The 24266-nt window shown below is 41.8% G+C and overlaps 1 pseudogene; it reads right to left on the bottom strand.

Annotated features, from left to right (window-relative positions):
• Positions 1 to 768: 768 nt before the first annotated feature.
• LOC127673363 (inositol monophosphatase 1-like) lies at positions 769 to 23415 on the bottom strand (annotated as a pseudogene).
• Between the last annotated feature and the right edge of the window lie 851 nt (positions 23416 to 24266).

The raw sequence follows: 24266 nt of genomic DNA on the forward strand, positions 1-24266 counted from the left end.
GTCTTCTTAGTCAGTTCATTGTTAGCACGTGTTTGTGATTCTGCGGATGTAACTAAAACAAATCTGTGGAGAGTGAGAGCTCTTTTCTGATGCCACATCTAGAGCCAGAGTAAGTGATGAATGCTGGGCTGCCCCTCAGGTTAGAGCTGCCATCTGAATCACCCAGTGGCTTCAGTTAGTATCCCTGTGGGGAGTCACTGACTGCCACCAAGGACTCAGTCAGTCAGTGCCAGGAGACCTGTGCTAGAAATGCAGAAGGACAGGGCTGGTTGGGGAAAGCAGGTCTCCGAAGTAGGAAGGAAACTGCTGATAAGGCAAGGAATGTAGGGTCGGGGGCACCTGGAATCTGGACAGCTGTAGCAGAATGCTGATACTGTGGAGGAGGAGGAAGCTCTGGCACCAGACTCACCCAGCCTACAGTTTTGCCCTAAGCCAGGCCTGTGTCAAGTTTCAAAAAGGAGCCTGTCAGCATATTAGAGAAGGACTGTGTGATACTTGCTGGCCTTCGGAGGCCCAGGTAGATGGGGCCTGAACCTTCCCCCTTCCTGTTACTTGCCATCAGCTGTGAGCATGATGACAGTTTCACATGCCCTCATGGAAGGATGTGGTAAGCTAAGGCAGAGCTGTAGGTAGGGCAACTTTATTTATTTTTTTTTTAGGCAAACGATGTAATTGCCTTCTTTTTTATTAGTTAATTTATTTACATTTCAAAAGGTATCCCCCTTCCCTGTTTCCCCTCTACAAATCCCCTATCCCTCCCCCCCTGCCTCTATGAGGGTGTTCCTCAACCTGCCCACCCACTCCTGCCTCAGAGTGCTAGCATTCCCCTATGCTATTCTTTACTACCCAGCCTAACATTTCTTATTTCTCTTAAGAGAAATTAAATCGTTCTTAGAAATGGGTTGAGATTTTTCCACAAAATAGCAAATATAAGGAGATATCTTTCAAAATGAGCAAAGATGCTTTGCACATTGAATAATAATATGAGAAAGCATGCTACATGCAAATGGAACAGTAATCCATCTCTTCACTCTCTTATGATTGGGAAAGAGGATATACTATGTACAGAATACACACACACACACACAGAGACACACGCGCACGCACGCATGCACGCATGCAGAATACCATCTACAGATACCAATCCCAGACACTATGTCTGGTAAACATATACATTCCCCTGTGTATCGAACTTTCACAAGACCAAGGGCCTTTCCTCCCATTGATACAAGATAAAACCATTTTCTGCTACACATGCTGCTGGAGCCATGGGTTTCCGCATGTGTACTCTGGTTGGTGATTTAGTCCCTGGGAGCCTTGGGGGGGTCTGGTTGGTTGACATTGTTGATCTCCCCATGGGGTTGCAAACCCCTTCAGCCCTAACTTCTTCATTGGGATCTCTGCACCACGTCCTATGGTTGGCTGCATGCATCCACATCTATATTGGTCAGGCTCTTGCAGAACCTCTTAGGAGACAGCAATACCAACGTCCTGTCAGCAAGTGCTTCTTGGAATCAGCAATAATGTCTGGGATTGGTATTTGCAGATATTATTCTGCATATATATACATATACACACACACACACACACACACACACACACACACACACACAACCCATCCACTCCTGCTTCTCTGTCTTGGCATTCCCTTATACTGGTGCATCGAGCCTTCTCAGGACCAAGGACCTCTCCTCCCTTTAATGTCCAACAAGGCCATCCTCTGCTACATAAGCAGTTGGAGCCATGGATCCCTCCATGTGTACTCTTTGGTTGGTGGTTTAGTGGTAGGGCAACTTTATGGAAAGACAGTTTCAGATGTGATACCTTCTTGGTAAAAACTTCAGTAGATGATCCTTTAGGACTTGCTCAAACCCCAAAGAGCCTTCTTGCATAGATTATTATTTACTTCATGATCTTCTTATTCAACCCTATTTAAAAAAGGAAGAGAGGAAACCATCTGTCAATGCCTGATACACACCCCACACACCCTCAAGTCAAGAAGCAGATTTTTTCTGCCTTCTTATTCTCTACAGTAGAACCTCCAGTCTCCCTGCTGGGGCTCTCCCTAACTCTACTCACTCTTAAAGACTTTCCCTCCAGGAAGGCTCCAGAAGCTAAAACAAAACAGAAATAACCCCACACAAAGTATGGAGTGGCCTACTTGAGCTTGGAGCCTAATGATCTCAATTCTCCCCTGTCTGCCTGCCTGCATGTATGCAGCTTTCTCCTATGAGAAATGAATAACATATATAATGAAGTAAAATGAGATTTAAAAAAATAGCATGACAGATTCACCAAGGTAACCTATTATGATTTAAAAAAAAAACAATCAAACATTGTGTGTGTGTGTGTGTGTGGTGTATAAATTTTGCTCGATATAACTGCACTCATTTATGGAATAGCATGTGATGTTTTAGTACAGATAAGGGTTATATATGGTAAACATATTATCCTAGTTTGGGTTTTATTGCTGTGAATAGATACCATGACCAAAGCAATTCTTAGAAAGGCAAACATTTAATTGAGATTGGCTTACAGTTTCAGAGTTTCAGTTCATTGTCATCATGAGAGGAAGCATGGCAAACTGTGGGCAGACATGGTGTTGGAGAACAATCTGAAAGTTCTACAGCTTGATCTGAAGGCAGACAGAAGATTGTCTTCCACAGGCAGCCAAGAGAGTCTCTTCCAGACTAACCAGACTTGAGAATACATATGAGACCGAAAATCTCTGCCTCTGCAGTGACACTTCCTTCTAACAAGGGTACACTTTCGCCAATAAAGCCACACATCTTAATGGTGCTACTTCTGTGGGCCAATAATATTCAAACCACTACATGTATCTCTCTCTCCCTTATACCCATCTCTTTGTGGAAAAAAAAACAAAAACCAAAAAACTATTCTCAGCCAGATTTTTCGGTGCAAACTTGGGAGATTAATGAGGGAGAATTAAAAGTTCTAAACTACAATGGGTGACTCAATGGGTACAAGTATTAAGATAAAGACTAAAAGGAGAGTAAAGTGTGTGGCTCAACAGTAAAGTACTTGCTTAGGATGTATGAGGCACTGGGATCAATCATTAACACTACACATATACATATTCTGCTTACTTCTTGAATATAAACAATACCTCGTGCTTACCTACTGGCACCTTATGGTGTAATAGAGCACTAGGATTTGTTTCTTCTTTCAGCTACAACTCCATAGTCATTAGTCAGTCTTTCCTATGCTTCTATCCCTGTTACTGGCCCCTGACAACTGTTCAGTCTCAACTTCTAGAAGGTCAGTGATGTCGGTAGACTCCACACAGAAGTAAATTTATGCTGAATTGTCTTTCTTACTTCACTTAAGAGAATAAAGTTTGATTTTGCTATTATAAATTATTTAGAATACAACTGTTAAAGATCACTAACCATCACAAACCCCTTACAAATAGTTGATGATTCCAGTCTCAGACAGATCTGTCTTCAATTCACCAATAAGGTCTGCTACAACCATATTGTTCCTTCGGTTCAAATCAAGATGACCCCTGGAATATTTAAAACAGTATACAGTTAGTCCAATGTGAAAGTCTAAAATACAATAACTGCCAGGTATTATAATTATACACCCCTTTAAATACAGCACTTGGGATACAGAGGCACGCGGATCTCTGTGAGTTTCAGGTCCATTTGATCAAGTTTCTCTGGAACACACTTGCAAGGCTGAGATGTAAAGCATTTCCACATCGTTTTAAAAAGTGCCTTTCCAGTCCTGTGTTTAGAGGTGAGGTTACCATCTTTGCTCCTGTGACTGAGCAGACAGATGCAGCCAGGTACTCAGGAAACACCAGACTGTAAGATCCGCTTGGGACACTGTGTTCCAGGGCACCACCTGCACCCAGGAGCTCGGCAGCCCACCACAGCCCTCTGTGCACCTAGTCTGCCAGGGGACATCTGCCCTGTAGGGAGTCCCTCGTTAAGAAGTGAGGCCACCATCTTCATTCCTGCAACTGAGCAGGCTGTTATAGCCAGGAAAGCAGAGAACAAGCAGAAAGTAAGATCATTTGGGACTTGGTCTGCCAGGGACCCACCTGCACCCAAGGGGTAGTGAGATAGGCTAGCAGGCACACAGGAGGGACAAGCATCAGCCAGTGACAGCAGGACCAACTAACAGCAGAGATAACATGATGGTAAAATGTTGTATTTCATAGCTGCCTGCAGCTATTACCAACAGGGTTGCTGTAACAGAAGCTGAGGGATGGATGATGAAGGGGCGAAAAGAAAGGAGGGCCAGGACAATGTTTCAGTGGTCAAGGCCAAAACTTTAATGGCAGTCAGACCTTTTAACAGTTTGGGCAAACCCTTCCCTCCAGACTCCAGGTTGAGTTCCGGTTGGAAGTAGTCTAGCTTCTCCTGGAGGTTCTTGTCTCAACTGCTCCAGCAGCTGGGTGGGTCACCTGCTTAATTCAGGAATTCCTAGATCTGGAGGAACAATGAGCTTAACCTTCACTGAGCTTCTCGACCCTAGGATAAAAATTCCTGCTTTAACCTACTTCCCTATTATGCCTTAAAGGCAGATTCCTGCCTGAAGCCAGGGATTGTCCTTGACCATTGTCAAAGCATGTGCTAGACTGCCTCAATAAGGCTCTGTACCATAAAATTCAAACATAGGAACTTTACTAACAGAAATCAAAGCAATATGGCACCATCCGAACCCAACTCTCCCACAACAGTAAGTCCTGGATAGCCCAACACACCAGAAAAGCAAGATTTGGATTTAAAAATCACAGCTCATGATGCTGTTAGAAGGCTTGACGAAGAACACAAATCACTCCTTTAAAGAAATACAGGAGAACACAAGTAAACAGGGAGAAGCCCATAAAGAACTATAGGAAAACATAATAAAAACACGTGAAGGAATTGAAGAAAACCATCCACGATCTAAAAATGGAGGTAGAAACAATAAATAAATCACAAAGAGAAACAACTCTGGATGTAGAAAACCTAGGAAAAAAGTCAGGAGTCATGGATCCAAGCATCAACAACAGAATACAAGAGATAGAAGAGAGAATCTCAGATGCAGAAGATACCATAGAAAGCATTGACACAACAATCAAAGAAAATGTAAAATGCAAAAAGCTCCTGACAAAAAACCTCCAGGAAATCCAAGACAAAATGAGAAGACCAAACCTAAGGATTATAGGTATAGAAGAGAGTGAAGATTTCCAACTTAAAGGGCCAGTAAATGCCTTCAACAAAATTATAGAAGCAAACTTCCATAACCCAAAGAAAGAGATATCCATGAGCATACAAGAAGCCTACAGAACTCCAAATAGATTTGACCAGAAAAGAAATTCCTCCCAGCACATAATAATTAAAATGTTAAATGTACTAAGCAAAGAAAGAATATTAAAAGCAGTAAAAGAAAAAGGTTAAGTAACTTATAAACGTAGTCCTATCAGAATTACACCAGACTTCTCTGCAGAGACTATGAAAGCCAGAAGAGCCTGGGCAGATGTCATGCAGACCCTAAGGAACACAAATGCCAACCCAGACTGCTATATCCAGCAAATCTCTCAATTACCATAGATGGAGAAAGCAAGATATTCCATTTCAAAAATAAATTTACAATTTCTTTTCACAAATGCAGCCCTTCAAAGGGTAATGAATGAAAAACACCAACAAAAGGTGTAGAAAAAACAAGAAATTAATCTTCTTTTAACAAACCCAAAAAAAGATAACCACACAAACATAAAAATTACCAGGAAGTAACAATCACAATACCTTAATATCTCTTAACATCAAGGGACTCAATTCCACAATAAAAAAAAAAATAGACTAATAGACTGTTCATAAACAAGACCCAACATTTTGCTGCATAGAGAAAAATGCAACTCAGAGTTAAAGACAAACACTACCTCAAAGTAAAAGGTTGGAAAACAGTTTTCCAAGCAAATGGTCCCAGAAAACAAGCTGGAGTAGACATTCTAATATCCAATGAAATAGACTTTCAACCTAAAGTCATCAAAAAAGACACAGAAGGACACTTTATACTCATCAAAGGAAAAAATCTATCAAGAAGAACTCTCAATCTAAACATCTATGCTCCAAATACAAGGGCACCCTCATTCATAAAAGAAACTTTACTAAAGCTTAAAGCACACATTGCACCACACACAATAATTGTGGGTGACTTCAACACCCCACTCCCCTCAATGGACAGATCAGGGAAACACAAATTAAAGAGACAACACTGTAAAACTAACAGAAGTTTTGAGCCAAAGGGATTCAATAGATATCTATAGAACATTTCATTATAAATCAAAAGAATATACCTTCTTCTCAACACCTCAATGTACCTTCTCCAAAACTGACCATATGATTGGCCACAAAACAGACCTCAACATTTTAAGAAGATTGAATTATTTCAATGCCTCCTATCAGATCACTATGGAGTAAGAGTGGTCTTCAATAGCAACAAAAACAACAGAAAGCCCACATACACATGGAAGCTGAACAATGCTCTACTCAGTGATACCTTGGTCAAAGAAGAAATAAGGAAAGAAATCAAAGACTTTTTAGAATTTAATGAAAATGAAGGTACAACATACCCAAATTTTTGGAGCACAATGAATGCAGTGCTCTGAGTGCCTCCAAAAAAAAAACAAACAAACAAACAAAAAAAGCTGGATAGAGCATACACTAGCAGTTAAGCAGCACACCTGAAAGCTTCAGAATAGAAAGAAATTAGAAGGCAAGAAATCATCAGACTCAGGGCTGAAATCAACCAAGTAGAAACAAAAAGAACTATATAAAGAATCGACAAAACCAGGAGATGGTTCTTTGAGAAATTCACCAAGATAGATAAACCTTTAGCCAGACTAACCAGTGGGCACAGAGTCAGTATCCAAATTAACAAAATCAGAAATGAAAGTGGAGAAATAATAACAGAAACTGAGGAAATTCAAAACTTACCATATCCTACTACAAAAGCCTATATTCAACACAACTGGAAAATCTGGATGAAATGGATAATTTCCTAAACAGATACCAAATACCAAAGTTAAATCAGTATCATATAGACTATCTAAATGGTCCCATAACCCCTAATGAAATAGAAGTGGTCATTGACAGTCTCCACCACCACCCCCCCCCCCCCAAAAAAAACCAGTACCAGATGGTTTTAGTGCAGAATTCTGTCAGACCTTCAAAGAAAACCTAACACCAATATGCTTCAAACTATTCCACAAAATAGAAACAGAAGGAACACTACCCAACTCGTTCTATGAAGCCACAATTTTGCGGATACCAAAACCACACAAAGATCCAACAAAGAAGAGAACATCAGACCAATGGTTATCGTTGCAAAAACACTCAATAAAATTCTTGCCAACCAAATCCAAGAACACATCAAAATGATCATTCACAATGATCAAGTAGGTCACAGGGATGCAGGGATGGTTCAATCCATCAATCCATCAATGTAATTCTTCTACATAAACAAACTCAAAGAAAAAAAGCACATGATCATTTCATTAGATGCTGAAAAAGCATTTGACAAAATTTAGGAGCCTTTCATGTTAAGAGTCTTGGAAAGAACAGGAATTCAAGGCCCATACCTAAACATAGTAAAAGCAATATACACCAAACCAGTATCCACTATCAAACTAAATGGAGAGGAACTTGAAGCAATCCCACTAAAATCAGGGACCAATCAAGGCTGCCCTCTCTCTCCATATTTATTCAATATAGTACTTGAAGTTCTAACTAGAGCAATTAGACAACAAAAGAAGGTCAAAAGGATACAAATTGGAAAGAAAGAAATCAAATTATCACTATTTGCAAATGATGTGATAGTATACTTAGACAACACAAAAACCTCCACTAGAGAACTACAGCTGATAAACAACTTCAGCAAAGTGACTGGTTATAAAATCAACCCAAGCAAATCAGTAGCCTTCCTATACTCAAAGGATAAGCAGGCTGAGAAAGAAATTAGGGAAATCACACCCTTGACAATAGCCACAAACAATATAAAGTATCTTGGTGTGACTCTAATCAAACAAGTGAAAGATCTGCATGATAAGAACTTCAGGTCTCAGAAGAAGGAAATTGAAGAAGGCCTCAGAAAATGGAAAAATCTTCCATGCTCTTGGATTGGCAGGATTAATATAGTTAAAATAGCCATCTTGCCAAAAGCAATATACAGATTCAATGCAATCCCCATCAAAATCCCAACTCAGTTCTTCATAGAGTTAGAAAAAGCAATTCTCAAATTCATCTGGTATAACAAAAAACCCAGGATAATGAAACTATTCTCAACAGTAAAAGAACTTCTTGGGGAATCAGTATCCCAGTCCTCAAGCAGTACTACAGAGCAATAGTGTTAAAAACTGCATGGTATTGGTACAATGACAGGCAAGTGGATCAATGAAATAGAATTGAAGACCCAGAATGAACCCACACACCTATGGTCACTTGACCTTTGACAAAGGAGTTATAACCATTCAGTGGAAAAAAGATAGCCTTTTCAACTAATGGTTCTGGTTCAACTGGAGGTCAGCATGCAGAAGAATGCAAATTGATCCATTCTTATCCCCTTGTACTAAACTCAAGTCCAAGTGGATCAATGACCTCCACATAAAACCAGACACACTGAAACTACTAGAAAAAATATTGGGGAAGAACCTTGATCACATGGGCATAAGGGAAAATTTCCTGAACAGAATACCAATAGCTTATGCTCTAAAATCAAGAACTGACAAAGGGAACCTCATAAAATTCCAATGTTTCTGTAAGGCAAAGGACATTGTCAAAAGGACAAAATGGCAACCAACAAATTGGGAAAAGATATTTACCAACTCTACATCTGACAGAGGGCTAATATCCAATATATACAAAGAATTCAAGAAGTTAGACTCCAGAGAGCCAAATAACCCTATTAAAAATGGGGTTCAGAAATAAAAAATTTTCACCTGAAGAATTTTCAATGGCTGAACGAAATTGTTCAACCTAAAGAAATGTTCAACATTCTTAGTCATCAGGGAAATGCAAATCAAAACAAATCTTGCCATTTCATTTCACACCAGTCAGAATGACTAAGATCAAAAACTCAGGAGACAGCAGGTGCTGGTGACAATGTGGAGAAAGAGGAACACTCCTCCACTGCTGGCGGGATTGCAAGCTGATAAAACCACTCTGGAAATCAGTCTGGTGGTTCCTCAGAAAACTGGGCATGATACTACTGCAGGACCCAGTTATACCAATCCTGGGCATATACCCAGAGGATTCCTCAGCATGTAATAAGGACTCATGCTCCACTATGATCATAGCAGCCATATTTATAATAGTCAGAAGCTGGAAAGAACCCACTAGTTCCTCAACAGAGGAATGGATACAGAAAATGTGGTATATTTACACTATGGAATACTACTCAGCTATTATGAACAACAAATTCATGACATTCTTAGGCAAATGGGTGGAACTGGAAAATATCATCCTAAGTGAGGTAACCCGATCACAAAAGAATACACATGGCATGCACTCACTGATATGTGGATATTAGCCCAGAAGCTTAGAAAATCCAAGATACAATTCACATATCAAAGATGCCCAAGAAGGGAGGAGAGGTCCTTGGTCCTGGAAAGGCTTGATGCAGCAATGTAGGGGAAAACCAGGACAGGGAAGCAGAAGGGGGTTGATTGTGGAACAGGGGGAAGTGGCAGGGCTTATGGGACTTTTGGGGAGGGGGGAATCAGAAAAGGGAAAATCATTTGAACTATAAATAAAATATATATAATAAAAAAATTTTTAAATGTACCTTTCCAAAAATAAATATATTTGTTTGTATATTGTATGTATTGATGCATGCATGCATTTAGTAAGCATGTGTGCACATACATGCCAAGCCTTACAAGCAGGGGTCAAATAACCCTTCAATATTATACTAACCCCCCTGCATCACACAGTGAAATGTATAGTGTCATATTGGAGGCTTATCTTTTCTTCAGGCAGCCTCTACACTTCTTATCTAGACATAGAACAGGAATAAATTATGAGAGAGGCATCATTAGTTAATAACATCATTGTGAGAGTATCCCTATTGTGGACCACAAATGTTTAGCCATGACTTTAATTGTAAATATTTGCTATAAAAGATTTCTTGAAATCTGTTTTTCTTCCAGGAAGAGTTGATTAAGTCAGAGAAAACCAAAAGTGGATCTCACCTCTTTCAGAATTTCACAGATAAAGGAGAAGTTCTGCGGACAAATCTAAATGGTTCCATATGCAACTGTAACAAAATAAAGATCCCCATTGTCTTCATGATAATCGGGTTTGCTTATCATCATCCCTGTACATGGACATCTCAAAGGGATTTTCTCTCTAAACTTATTTCATATCTTGAGAGTGACTTTATTAATTTCTAGTAGTGTGACCAAATGGCCTAAGGAGCAGAATCTGAGGCCCCATCTCACTCTTTCCTTAATATTTTGGATTTGGAAATTGGTCATGATTTAAAAATCTTTACAATAAAGGAAATTCTTCAGATAAAGTCTAATTCATCAAACAGAAAAGCATAGAACTTGTGAGTGAAGGGGAATAGAGGGGTGAGTGGTACTGGGCTTCCTGGGCTACTACTGCAACCCCCAAAAGTGTACATAAGTTTGACATCCGATGACTAGAGAAATCTTCCCATGATGCTTTGGAGGGAGCAAACAGGTAACATGGGAATGGTTCAACTTTGGGAAAAAAACCAATGACATGCTGTCTATTTTTATTCGATAGTTTTACAAAAAAATGTACACAGACATACAAAAGTACAGTACCAGTACTTTAAAGACTCTGTAGACACTCCAAAGGCAGAGCTCAGTTTCCATTGCCATTTGAAGGAAAGACTTTAATATAGCAGTGTGACAGTGGCCAGTAAGAGCTGTTGTTAAATTTCTAGGAATTTCCCAAGAACATTTTAACCACAGATTAAATTATATCACACACTTTACTATTCATTCAAAGTACTTAAAAACTTATGCCTGCACAAAAACCTGTGCATGGTGTTTATAGCAGCCTTCTTCATAGAAGACAAAACCTGGAAGCAATCAAAATGGCCTTGCAAGAGCAACTAATGGATAGCTAATGGAATTTAATACATCCAAAAATCAAGATATTATACAGTAGCAATGAGAAATTTTGTTATCAAGCCATTAAAATATAACTGACGAAATCTTAGCCACATCACTAAGTGAAAGACGCCAATAGGAAAAGGCTACAAACTCACAATTACATAGCACTCTGAAAAAAAAAAAGAAAGGAAAATTATAGAAGTAGTAGAATAAGTGGTTGCCAGGGGCAGAGAAGGGAAAGTGGGGAATAGTCAGAGCACAGGTGTCTTTTAGGATGTGAACATACTCTGATACTCAAATGGTACAAACACATCGCAACATCGTTATAAGACCTGTGTAAGTCCTAACATAAGCTATGCAGTGCGCAGTCTGGGTGCATCTTCCAAAGATCCAGTGTAAGCACAGTTTTCCCTCAATGCAGCATGTTGGAAGTGGAGGTTTACTGCAAGTTTTAGGGTCATAAGGTTGAGCCTACATGAATAATGGAATGGGTAAACTATCTGTCACAGGAGTTCAGCAACCTAGTTTCTGGCAATTTAGTGCCCTCTCCCATTTGAATTGCCCCAGCACAAGGCAACTGGGCACCCTCACCAGAAGCTGAGTTGATGCTGACCAGGGTTGTAGAATTTCACTTTCCAGATACATGAATCAAAATAAACCTATGATTAGACATTACCTGGGATCTGGTACTCTTGTTTCAAGAATAGAAAATAGGGAGCACCTGAGACGGAAGTTCCTGCTGAAATTTGCACCAGAGAGCCAGGAGACTCCACAGCTTTCTTCTGAATAGCCCACCATGAGGGAGTCATCTCCCAGCAGGCTTTCACTTCTGAGTGCAGACGTGAGATCTCCACTTTCTCTCTGGAGGGGGCCAAGCTAGGAGCACACAGGCCCTAAGATCAGTGGAGCAGCTGGGATGGAAGTCTTCTTGCCCACCACCATTTGCATCAGGAAACCTGGAAACTCCACAGTCTTCTGTGGGTAGCCTGCCAGGAGAGAGAGATCCCCAAGCAATGCTTTCACTTTTGAGCTCAGAGGAGTAAGGACACAGGCTTACAGGCCCACAGGAAGAACAAACTCCAGCCAGAGACAACAATACCAACTAGCACCAGATAGAAAAAGGCAAGCACAAGAACCATACCAACAGAAACCAAGACCTCATGGCAACATCAGAACCCAGTTCTCCCACCGCAGCAAGTCCCAGATATCCCAACACACTGGAAAAGCAAGAGTTGGATTTAAAATCGTATATCATGATGCTGATAGAGGGCTTCAAGAAAGACTTAAATAACTCCCTTAAAGAAACACAGGAGAACATTGGAAAACAGGTAAAAGCCCTTAAAGAGGAAACACAAAAATCCCTTAAAGAAATACAGGAGATCATGGGTCAACAGGCAGAAGCCCTTAAATAAGAAACACAAAAAAATCCTTTAAAAACTACAGGAAAACACAAACAATCAAGTGAAGGAACTGAACAAAACCACCCAGGATCTAAAAGCGGAAGTAGAAACAAAGAAATCACAAAGTGAGATATCTCTGGAGATAGAAAACCTTGAAAAGAATTCAGGAGTCATAGAAGGAAGCATCAACAACAGAATACAAGAGATAGACGAAAGAACCTCAGGTGTTCAAGATACCATAGAAAACATTGACTCAACAGTCAAAGAAAATGCAAAATGCATAAAGCTTGTAACCCAAAACATCCAGGAACTCCAGGACACAATGAGAAGACCAAACCTAAGGATTATAGGCATAGATGAGAGCAAGGATTTATATCTTAAAGGCCCAGTAAATATCTTCAACAAAATTGTAGAAGAAAACGTCCCTAACCTAGAGAAAGAGATGCCCATGAACATACAAGAAGCCTTCAGAAATCCAAACAGACTGGACCAGAACAGAAAATCCTCCCAGCACATAATAATCAAAACACCAAATTCACTAAATAAAGAACGAATATTAAAAGCAGTAAGGGGAAAAGCGCAAGTAACATATAAAGGAAGGTCTATCAGAATCATATCAGACTTCTCATCAAAGATGATGAAAGCTAGAAGATCCTGGACAGACCTCATACAGACCCTAAGAGAACACAAATGCCAGCCCAAGGTACTGTACCCAGCAAAACTCTCCATCTTCATAGTTGGAGAAGCCAAGATATTCCATGATAAAACCAAATTTACACAATATCTGTCTACAAATCCAGCCCTACAAAGGACAATTGATATAAAATACCAATACAAGAAGGGAAACTACACCCTAGAAAAAGCAAGAAAGTAATCTTCCAACAAACCCAAAAGAAGATACCCACACAAACATATAAATAACATCAAAAATAACAGGAAGCAACAACACTATTCCCTAATATCTCTTAACAACAATAGACTCAACTCCCCAATAAAAAGACATAGACAAAATATTTCTCATGGAAATCTTCAATCTTATCAGAAAATGTTTGTAATTCCCTTTTAATTAATTTAGTAATTCCTTTTATGTCTACCATTTTATCTGCATTATTTTTCATGATAATCTTCAGTTTTAATACATCTTTCTATATACTTCCTCTATTTTATTAGAAATGTTTTCAATGTAAATCTTTGATTTTATCACAAATGTTTCTAATTCCTCCTTCAATTAATTTTAAAAGAGTTTTAATATCAACCATTTTTATGTAAAATTTTCCATGAAATAGTAAAAAAAAAAAAAAATAGAAAACAGACAGTGACATGCATCCATTTTAACAGATATACCACATAATGTAGGGTGGTCAGTACACTGTGTAATGCATAACAAAGTGAAACGTGGGAACTCGGTATTTGCAGCCAAAGGGAACTCAAAACTTTTCTTAAAAGTGAGGCTTGTTGGAGCTGGAGAGGTGGCTTAGCAGTTAAGAGCCCTGTTCCTCTGAAGGTCCTGAGTTCAAATCCCAGCAACCACATGGTGGCTCACAACCATCTGTATGAGATCTGACACCCTCTTCTGGTGTGTCTGAAGGCAGCTACAGTGTACTTACATATAGTAATAAATAAATCATTGGGCTGGAGCAAGCAGATGTCCTAAGTTCAATTCCCAGTTACCACATGATGTCTCACAACCATCGTACAACAGCTACAGTGTACTCATATACATAAAATACATAAATAAATAAATCCTAAAAAAGTGAGGCTTGTTGAAAACTAAATGTATAACTCTAAGTTAAATAATCATAATAAAAGCAGAGGTTATTCATAGTCAAAATTTACCATCTCTTATTTCTACCTGTACTCTGTGCATTCATAAATAGGAATACAAGGAGTTGTGTTATGAACCTCAGTTTGGTAGCTGAAGTCACGTTATCTATGGAGGGAATGTTCTGCAAGCACCATGGCCCAGGATTTTGTTCCCACCAGAAAATGATTATCAGACATCTACAGTCCCTTCTATGTTAGGTAAAATTTTCTGCTCTGAGTGATATATCTGAGATAAACAGCTCACCAGATAAAGCCTTATTTTGGCTCATAAAGGTTTCAAGGCAAAGTTGCAAGTCTCTATCATTTACAAAATATGGTACAGCACATCAAGAGAGCAACATGTGGTAGAGGGGTATGTTTACTTCGTGGTGACCCCAAAATAAAATAGAGTGTAGAGGAAAGCTTCCTATATCCTCTCCAAGGGTGCAGTCTCTAGTATCTGACTTACTTCCACTAGGCCACACCTCTCAAAGAATTCACTACCTTCTGTTAGTGCCACAACACTGGCACTAAGCCTTTAGCATATAGTCTTTAGGAGATACTCCAGATCTCATGAAGACCACCAACAGGGAATATAGCTACTAAATTTAGAGTTTTGGATGTGACCAAGACTCGGAGTAAAGTATGGCTTCTGGGAAAAGAATACAGAAGCATGAATCTTCACACGTAGTCAAATTAACTCATCTCAAGACCTCATTACAATGGTTCCAAGCATTCTCTCTTCTGGAATCCAGGAACTTTCAAACAATTTAAAGAATTAGTTGTTCAATTTTTGAAGAGGAAAAGTTTGCTTCTAAAATAGCTCTCCTGCCATCAAATCTGTACACACTGTGTGTTTGGCAATAGATTTTAATTGTCAAACAGTTTTAATTAAAGCTATCACCACAGTTTTCTCCTGGTGGACATAAAGTTTAGTGTATTACAACATTGCACAAGGATGATTCTCATCTCTCTAAAACTGTAAGAGTTTTAGAACAAGTGTTCTCCTTAGAATGTACCTTCTCAAAGATGTAAAGGAACATAATCAATCAATAGTCCCACCAAGAGAGAAGCTGGTTGTTGAGCCTCGTGCCACTCAGACACTACTGTCTCCTGCTATATCGTCTCCTCAAGGAAGTATGAATGTATCAGAAAAGTGTCCACTTCTCACCAACTTTTGCTTCCAGCAATAAACTTCATAGGTTCCAGGGAGTCCGTGCCTCTTTCCTGTCAGGATTCTGGGCTTACCGAGTGATCTAGAGCTGGAGAGAGATGTTGACGTGGAGGCAATCTCACTTCTGCTTGGGGGCAGCTCATGTGCCTCCTTTCATCGCCATGTCTGTCAGCACTGCCTGTCTGGAGGGTGGCATTGCACAGAACAAGGAGGGCTCAGAAGATCAAATGCTCAGGCTGGATTCCAGAGATTCTGACTTAGTTGGTTTTAGGAGAGTAGGCAGTATTGCTAAGTTTTGAAAGCTTCACAGGTGATATACTACTGTACTGTTAAAATGAAGAATGTGCTCTTTCAATCCACAGAAAACCCACTTGATACAGTTAGTGTAAATGTGCTACTTGCCCATTTGAGATATGATCAAGTCAAAACAAATATCCTATATTGACCAGCCTCTCAGTGTTTACATGTCAAAACATTGTGTTTGTTCAGTAATTTCTGATGTCAAAAGGTTCATAAAGCCATTCCAGGTTTATTTGATGAGGGCCCATTTTATGTACATAAATAAGAAGGAAAAGGTAAGAGTAGCTCCTAGGCTGTTCCTGACTGTGTTTCGTGCTCTTTGGTCTCTCAGTACTACCTTGTGTCTAGCCTTAGCCTTGTGGCAAACCTCTGCACTCTATCCAGACTGCTCATTCCGTTAGCCTACATTGTCCTGAACTCTTTTTGTTCCTCACCAGGAAGATTTCTGTTTCCTTAAAAAAAAAATAAGACACTGGCAATAATGATTCACTTTCATTAACATTTTGGATCCTATGAACAACAGCAACAACAATAAAATTCAAGAAGAAAATTTTGGATGATGTTCTGCAAAAACAATGGTATTTTCAGGAAGAGGAAGACAGCAGAGGACACTTACTTACTGAGGATAGTAATCTTCAGGGAGAGCAGATATTCTCTGAGGGCATGCTGTCCAAAAGGCACTGGAATTTTAGTGGCAACCAAAGAATGACAATTTTAGAAAGTGTAACAATGTTCTAGTGAGTGTTCCTGTTGCTGTGATAAATAACTCTGACAAAAACAGCTTGGGGAGGAAAGGGTACATTTTATTTTACAGACTGTACTTCCTCACTGAAGGAAGCAGATTAAGATAGTCAAGGCAGTGGCTCAGAACAGACACTGTGAAGGAATGTTGCTTACTGGCTTGCTCTTGGCTTCAGATTCTTATATATATTTCTTATATAGCCCGAGCCCCTACCTAAGGATAGCACTGCCCTCAGTGAAGGGTACAAACTCATGAAGACTGAAAGATATGTATACCATTGAATGAAGAAAATCAGGAGGAAATTTTTTAAAATCTATAATCAAATGAAAAATGAAAACACAAGATACAAAGTCCTGCAGCTTATAATGAAAGGAATTACAAGAAGAAAGTTTATAGCTACAAATGTCTATGTTTAAAATATCAGAGAGAACTTAAATAAATAATGATGCACCTAAAAGTCTTAGATAAACAAGAGTAAGCCAAACCAAAAAAAATCAGTGGATGAATATAAGTAATGAAGATCAGGGCAGAAGGTAATTAAATTGAATGAAAAGAAGATAAGAATCAATGAAAGGGTTTGTTCTTTAAGACAATAAATGAGGTTAACAAACCTATAACCAAAAGAAGGTCAGAACTGACCAGAATTAACAAAAATTGGAGATGAATTCCTAACTATAAAACTCTGAGGATCATTAGTGCATACTTTGAAAAAATCTATATTCTAATAAATTTTTAAAAACTTAAAAGAAATTAGTAGATTTCTGCACATGTATGATCTATGAAATGAACAGATCTATTACAAGTAGTGATATTGGAGCAGTAATGAACTGTATCTCACATGTAAAATGCCCAGGGTCAGAGTGTGTTCTCTGATATATTTTCTATGACTGTTAAAGAAAAATTGTTCAGCTATCTTCAAACTAATTCTCCAGTGGAAATTGAAGAAAAGCTGAGGCACCTAATCTTGATTGACATCTTAGGATTTAGAATCTCCATGAAGCAAACCTTTGGACATATCTGTGAGGGAGTTTCTAGATTTGGTCACTTGAGCTGAAAGGACCCATCCTAAGTACGGGTGGCAATTTCCATGGCCAAAGTCCTAGCATAACGGAATAACTGATTATCATTGTTCATTACTCTCTGATGTAGCTATCAAGACAATGTGAACAACTGTCTCAATTTCTGCTCCAGGAAGGACTTTAAGTTCTTTTTTCAGATACTTTGTCATAGCAGTGAGACAAGTTAGTAATATACCTACCAAACTCATTTTACAAAAGCAGAATTTACTCCAATACAAATTCAGGATACAAACACAACAAAGAAACAAAATCACAGGACAATCTCCCTAATGACCATAATGCAAAAATGCACAATAAATAATTATATCAATAGATAATGCAATGGCCTTTAACAAAATTCAGCATCCCTTAAAAATGAAAACCTTGGATCTGCACCCGGTAGCTAAGGCTGTTCTACAGGCCTCTGTACACAAGTCCCTCCAGGAGAGAGCTGGTCTCCTAGGAGTGCTCTCATTCCATTTCATCTAGATTTTCCAGTTTTGTTTAGCATAGGCTTTTATTGTAGGATCTGATGCTTTTTTGAATTTCTTCCGTTTCTGTTGTTATGACTCCCTTTTTATTTCTGATTTTGCTAATTTGGATACTGCTTCTTGGCCCTTTAGTTAGTTGGGCTAGGAGTTTATCTTCTTGATTCTCTCAAAGAACCAGCTTCTGGTTTTGTTGATTCTTTGTATTGTTTTACAGTCGGAGCCACTGTATCCGCTTTAGACTCCTCCAGTAACAGTATTTAAACCTCTGGAAATAAGGCAGAGATTCACTCCCCTGAAAACATATTTGTCAAAAGTATAGGAAAACTAATGAATTGTATATTTTGTCCTTGTATCTAAAAAACAAAGACTGCACACCATCTTCCACAAAGCCAACTTTATAAAAGGAAAGGAGTGACACTATTCACTATTCACTTCTGAGCCAAGGTCACGCTCATTCCTCAGTCTACTTCTTTTCTCTCCGTTCAGGACTCCTCCACATACCCTCGGCTCCTCGTATCAACAACAGAACCCTTAACAATACAAGGGCGAGGTCAAGCTAGCACTATCTTCACTCCCCGCCCCCGCTGCCGCCCAAATAAAACATCTTTGATTGAGAGTGGGTTTTACAACTTGTATTTTTGTTTCTTATCAAATGTATGGAAGAGCTAGCAAGAACAGTCCATCGAATTAACTCCACAGGACAAGTCTTAGCTTATGAAGAAAGGTGTGGAGAGCAGGACAGTAATGCTCCAAATCCCAGAATTCAGCAGGCTCAGGCTACACAGTAAGACCCTGCCTGAAAGGAAGCAAACTGAAACCAAAACCCAAGAAGGGCCAGCTCCTGCCTCTTAGGCGGGATACAGGACGCGGGGTACTTGAGTGGTGGTCACTCAGAGCCCTTCAAATGGGCATCTCTACAGGGGAACTTCTGATGGCCACTGGGGAGCATCCAGAGCGCTGAGGCAGGGGGTCACCATCAGTAAGAGCTTGTTCTAGAAACAAACCCCAAAGGATTACTCAAAGCACGACTCTGCTAGCAAGCCATGAAGGCAGGGACCCGGATTCTGAACTGGATCTTCATCGGATCCCACCAGTGTCCAAGTGTCCCTGAGAGCGAGGGAAGCTTGCACTGCAGAAAAGACCTGGGTTTGCTCTCACGCTCAGCCGGATCCGGCTTTCTTCCTACTTTCCCACTGAAGAAAGGGCAGGGCTGCCTTACGTTAAACCACAATGAGTAGTAAAAAGTACCATGCTTATTATAAATCTGCTCTTTATGAGGTCTGTCCGATTTGAATTTACACAAAACTATAGACACTTAAGGAAAACATTATGAGACTACATGTGATTATTTTGTAACTTGGGTGTGCAGTTCTCAAGTATGAACCAAGAAGGTTCAATCTCAGAACGTTGGACATCTCTGCATTAATTCCCCGAAATTATGCAACTGGTTCATTATTATGACACCGCAAGCATGAGACAAAGTCAGTAATAATGAACCAGTTCTACAGCCATTTTACCGGCCATGGTTAAAGTCCAAACTTTAAGCAGTGCACTGCGACTGCAGCAGCAGCTTTTAAGAAGCGCCTTGCTCTTGCCTGGAGGTCATCATTCCTTGGGCCTCAGGAGCTCCGCGTTGTGGGAGGTTCAGCGACTGGTGACAGAACCTCCTGTCCACCTTACTCACTACTGTACAGACCACAGATTCACAAATCAGTTTGTGCCATGGTCAAGTGCTCTTGGTAGGGAAGTTAAATGTTAAAGGAAACATATCTGAGAAGAGGAAATCTCAGTTGAGGAATTGGCTTGTGGGAATGTCTGCAGGGCATTGTCTTAATTAGCAACTGAGGTAAGAAAGGCCAGCGCCCTCTGGGTGGTGCCGTCCAGGGCGGGCAGGCCTGGGCTGAGACCCGGAGCAGAGCGGAGCCAGCGGAAGGTGAGCCAGTGAGCCGGGCTCCACGGCTTGCGCATCAGCTCGGCCTGAGCTCCCGCCTCGGCCTCCCTCAGTGGCGAGCTGTGAAGACTGAGGTCGAATCAGCCCTCTCCGCCCAAGCTGCTTGTGCTCATCGTTTTATCACAGCCACCGAAAGAAACTAGAACATCTGGACCTCACACATTCTCTTAACCTTTATTTTCCTTCATGTGTATGCACTGTGCTCATGCAGTGTCTGTGGAGGTCAGAAGAGGGCGTTGCACCCGCTGGGCCTGGAGTTACAAACAGCTGTGAGAGGTCACATGTGTGCTGGGAATCGAACCTGGGTCCCGTGGAAGAGCAGCAGGTACTATTAACCCCTGAGCCAGCTCTCCAGCCCTGGCTGGCCATAGTATTTTCAAAACCGAGGCTTTGAAAGAGTAGCTTGTCCAGCATCACAAAGCCAATAAACAAGTTGTGGGATTCAAATCTCAGACCCTAATGCCCCACCCTTTTAGCACCCCTGTTTCTCTCTGAGAGTGAACTCACTGCACACAGAGAGGACCCCATCAGTGGACTTAGCAACTCCTTTACTGGTCTAAAGGGTCCATGCTACTCCGTCATTTCCAGAGTCTTCACAGGCCGAACAGCGGTGACCAGGCACGGCACAGCACAGGCCCACACTGTACCATTTGCTCCCTGGCTCACACCTTAGAAAAGCTCTGCAGAAACCCACCCATCTCAGCCACAGCGTCTTCAAATAAAGAAGCATCAATGACTTCTACGATTTCCTCAAGTCTGTGTCGCCTTGAAGAGTGAACACACAACGGCAAGTACACTAAAATTAAATGCATACCGATGCACAAAGTTAGTCGCTCCATCAATAGGGTCAATGATCCACGTGGGCTGCTCTGTCAAGACTGTCTTTTCCCCAGCTGCCACAGATTCTTCACCAATGAAACTGAGAGAAGGAAGGAAGGAAGGAAGGAGAGAGAGAGAGAGAGAGAGAGAGAGAGAGAGAGAGAGAGAGAGAGAGAGAGAGAAATAATATAATAAACATGGTGAAACAGTACAGAGTCCTAAATTCTAAATGGTATAAATACAGGGAAAGTATACACATCTGAAAAGGACATCCTTAACATGAGAAATTAAGAAAACACAGCAATCTTAAAAGTAAGTACGGGGCGGGTGTGGCAGTGCGCACCATGATCTCAGCACTCAGGAGGCACAGGGGACAACAGACAGGCCAGCCTAGGCGAGAGTGACACAGCCTCTCAAGTCAAGCAAACTGAACTGAGGGAGCTGGAGTTGCCAGCAACTACAGGTGTAACGGGTCCATCCGTCCTCCTGGGACTCAGACTTAACTCTCTCACGATAAAGCGAAAAAGCGGTAGAAGAAATACCCGTGATATGAGTACTTTTCCTTTATAGACGACATGAGCATTTTCTCAACTTTTTGGTCAATAACTGTCACCAGGTCGGCGGGAGAACTTTAATCATGACGTTCATCTCAGTTTTCAGAGCTTCACGAATCACCTAAAAAAGAACAAGTAAAAAAAGATGGAAATAATTTAAAACCAAACAAGAAAGTAAAGCACAAAAATAACTTCTAGCATTCAACCACTCTTAACATGTTCTTAAATGTTTTCTTTCAAACATGTCTATGAAACAAGACACTTTAGAGAAATATTATGTAATTTCATATCTTATTTTAGATTCATGACTGCTGCTGCAAAGGGTAACATCACAAAGTGAAAAATTCAGCTGGAAATGCCATGCCCATGATGCCTAACGTTAACCCAGGCCTAGGCTCCACCCCCAACCCACACCTCCCACAAAATCAATCAACTTTCACTGTATTTACAGTTTAGTGAAACTGCATGTGTAGACACCACTCAAAAAACATGCTTTGTTGAACAAGACCACACTGTAACATGGATACCCCACACACTCTGGCGTACATACTGTAGTGCATACCTCTCCAGCTTGTCTTGCGAGGACTACTGCATAATCCGTGCACTCCTGCCAAGGGTCTCCCATTATCTAAACATAGTCAACACAGGTCAGCACAAAACAGTTACAAACTGTGCAGGCACTCACTTACACAAGCATCTCAATTAGCAACACTTTGATTTACCCCTTCCCTGGTTTATAGTTCAATTTTCCTCCACAAATAGTCCCAGTAAACATCATTTTGAAATATTACATAGTTCAGCTCATAGTAAAAACATTTTGTTATTGGTGCTGTTTTGAGTCAATGTCTCACAGTCCAGGCTAGTCTTAGAGCGAAGGATGACACTGAACTCCGGATCCTCTGCCTGTGTTTTCCAAGTACTGTGATCACAGGCATGAGATATTATACCCACCTTAACAGAGGTATTATCAAAGCAAACGAGGTTCTATCAAGTCGTCTCCCAAGGGTCCACATTTTGGGTTGTAGCTGTACCATATCATATTGTGGGGGTGCTGGGGAACAGAGGAGGTCAACACAGACGTTAAGGGATATTATGTGTAGGAGTGGGTGGGGAATACGACAAAGAACACAGGGAAGGCTGAAATAGAAGCACTTTTAAAGACAAAGGAACAAAGGCTGTCTGTGTTACCTCAACTCTAGGGAGTTGAGTGCTTCACAGATGGAATTTTAAAAAGGCACTTTTTTAGCCTTGTTGCTGGTAGTTTACAAAATGTGCCCCAAGTCTTGGTCCTTTTCCTAGCTGGTATATATAAATTCCTCAATAAACCCTTTTATTTCAGAGACCTTTGCTTCAAGACTTGTCTACACGGGGGTTATATTCTACATTCCTGACTTTGGGAACAAAGTCATACAGACTTAAAACTTTCTATCCTGTACAGCCGAGCTACCCGCGTCACTTGTCCCCGCTCCTGATGCAGGGCATCCCCAACCCTGTGAATCCGTGAGCCTGGAACTTGCCGTGTAGAGCCCCTAGGGCTTGGGCAGAGCGGGGCTCATTCTGCTACTCACAACCTCCGAGACCAAGGACTTCTGCGCGAAGCCGCTCGGCTGCGGCGAGCACGGCCGGGAGGAGGGCCCGGCCGCCGCCCCGGCCCAGCATGGGGAGAGCTCGTCTGCGGCCCGCCGGGAGCCCATGCCTCGGCCACCGAATAACGCTGCGCAGGACGCAGGGACAGAACCGACTCACCTCGCACGAGCGCACCGCGATCGATGCTCAACCGCCAGCGTCCGAGGACTCGGTTCCTAGGCTCTTCCGGAGGTAACGGGGATTGCTCCGACAGGAAGTCCCGCCCCACTGAAACCTGAGAGCGAGGATGGACGTCTCGAAACCCCGCCTTCCCGTCGTTGCTCAGCTTGGTGCTGATGGCCTGGCCGAGCTTGTCCTTGCAAGGCTGGACGGTTGAAGTTACCGTGCTCGGGCGCTCTCTTGCATCCCCTTTCTCCTCTAAGAGTCCCCCGTTTGCAAATCTCCATGCAGAGTACTGCGCATGCGCGGAGTCCGGCGCGCGACGCGCATGCGCGGAGTCCGGCGCGCGACGCGCATGCGCGGAGTCCGGCGCGCGACGCGCATGCGCGGAGTCCGGCGCGCGACGCGCATGCGCGGAGTCCGGCGCGCGACGCGCATGCGCGGAGTCCGGCGCGCGACGCGCATGCGCGGAGTCCGGCGCGCGACGCGCATGCGCGGAGTCCGGCGCGCGACGCGCATGCGCGGAGTCCGGCGCGCGACGCGCATGCGCGGAGTCCGGCGCGCGACGCGCATGCGCGGAGTACGGCGCGCGACGCGCATGCGCGGAGTACGGCGCGCGACGCGCATGCGCGGAGTACGGCGCGCAACGCGCATGCGCGGAGTACGGCGCGCAACGCGCATGCGCGGAGTACGGCGCGCAACGCGCATGCGCGGAGTACGGCGCGCAACGCGCATGCGCGGAGTACGGCGCGCAACGCGCATGCGCGGAGTACGGCGCGCAACGCGCATGCGCGGAGTACGGCGCGCAACGCGCATGCGCGGAGTACGGCGCGCAACGCGCATGCTTGGACACCATTGAGGAGTAAATGTTATCAAGATACAAAAAAGATTACTTCTAAAAATAAGAAACTCAAACCTGATAAATTTCTATCATTCTCAATAAAAAAGTCTTAATTAATGATGGTGGATCTGAGGGTCATCTAAAGGGCAGCGGAACGCGGAGCATAGAGGAACATCGACTCATGGAGCAGCCCGGACTACACAAGAACCTATCTCAAACAAAGAGAAAACAATCCAACACCACAGTGGCCATAAGCGGGAACAGAATCAACATTCATCGATAGGAAAAT

This window comes from Apodemus sylvaticus, chromosome 22 (genome assembly GCF_947179515.1).
Source record: "Apodemus sylvaticus chromosome 22, mApoSyl1.1, whole genome shotgun sequence".
Lineage (NCBI taxonomy): Eukaryota > Metazoa > Chordata > Mammalia > Rodentia > Muridae > Apodemus > Apodemus sylvaticus.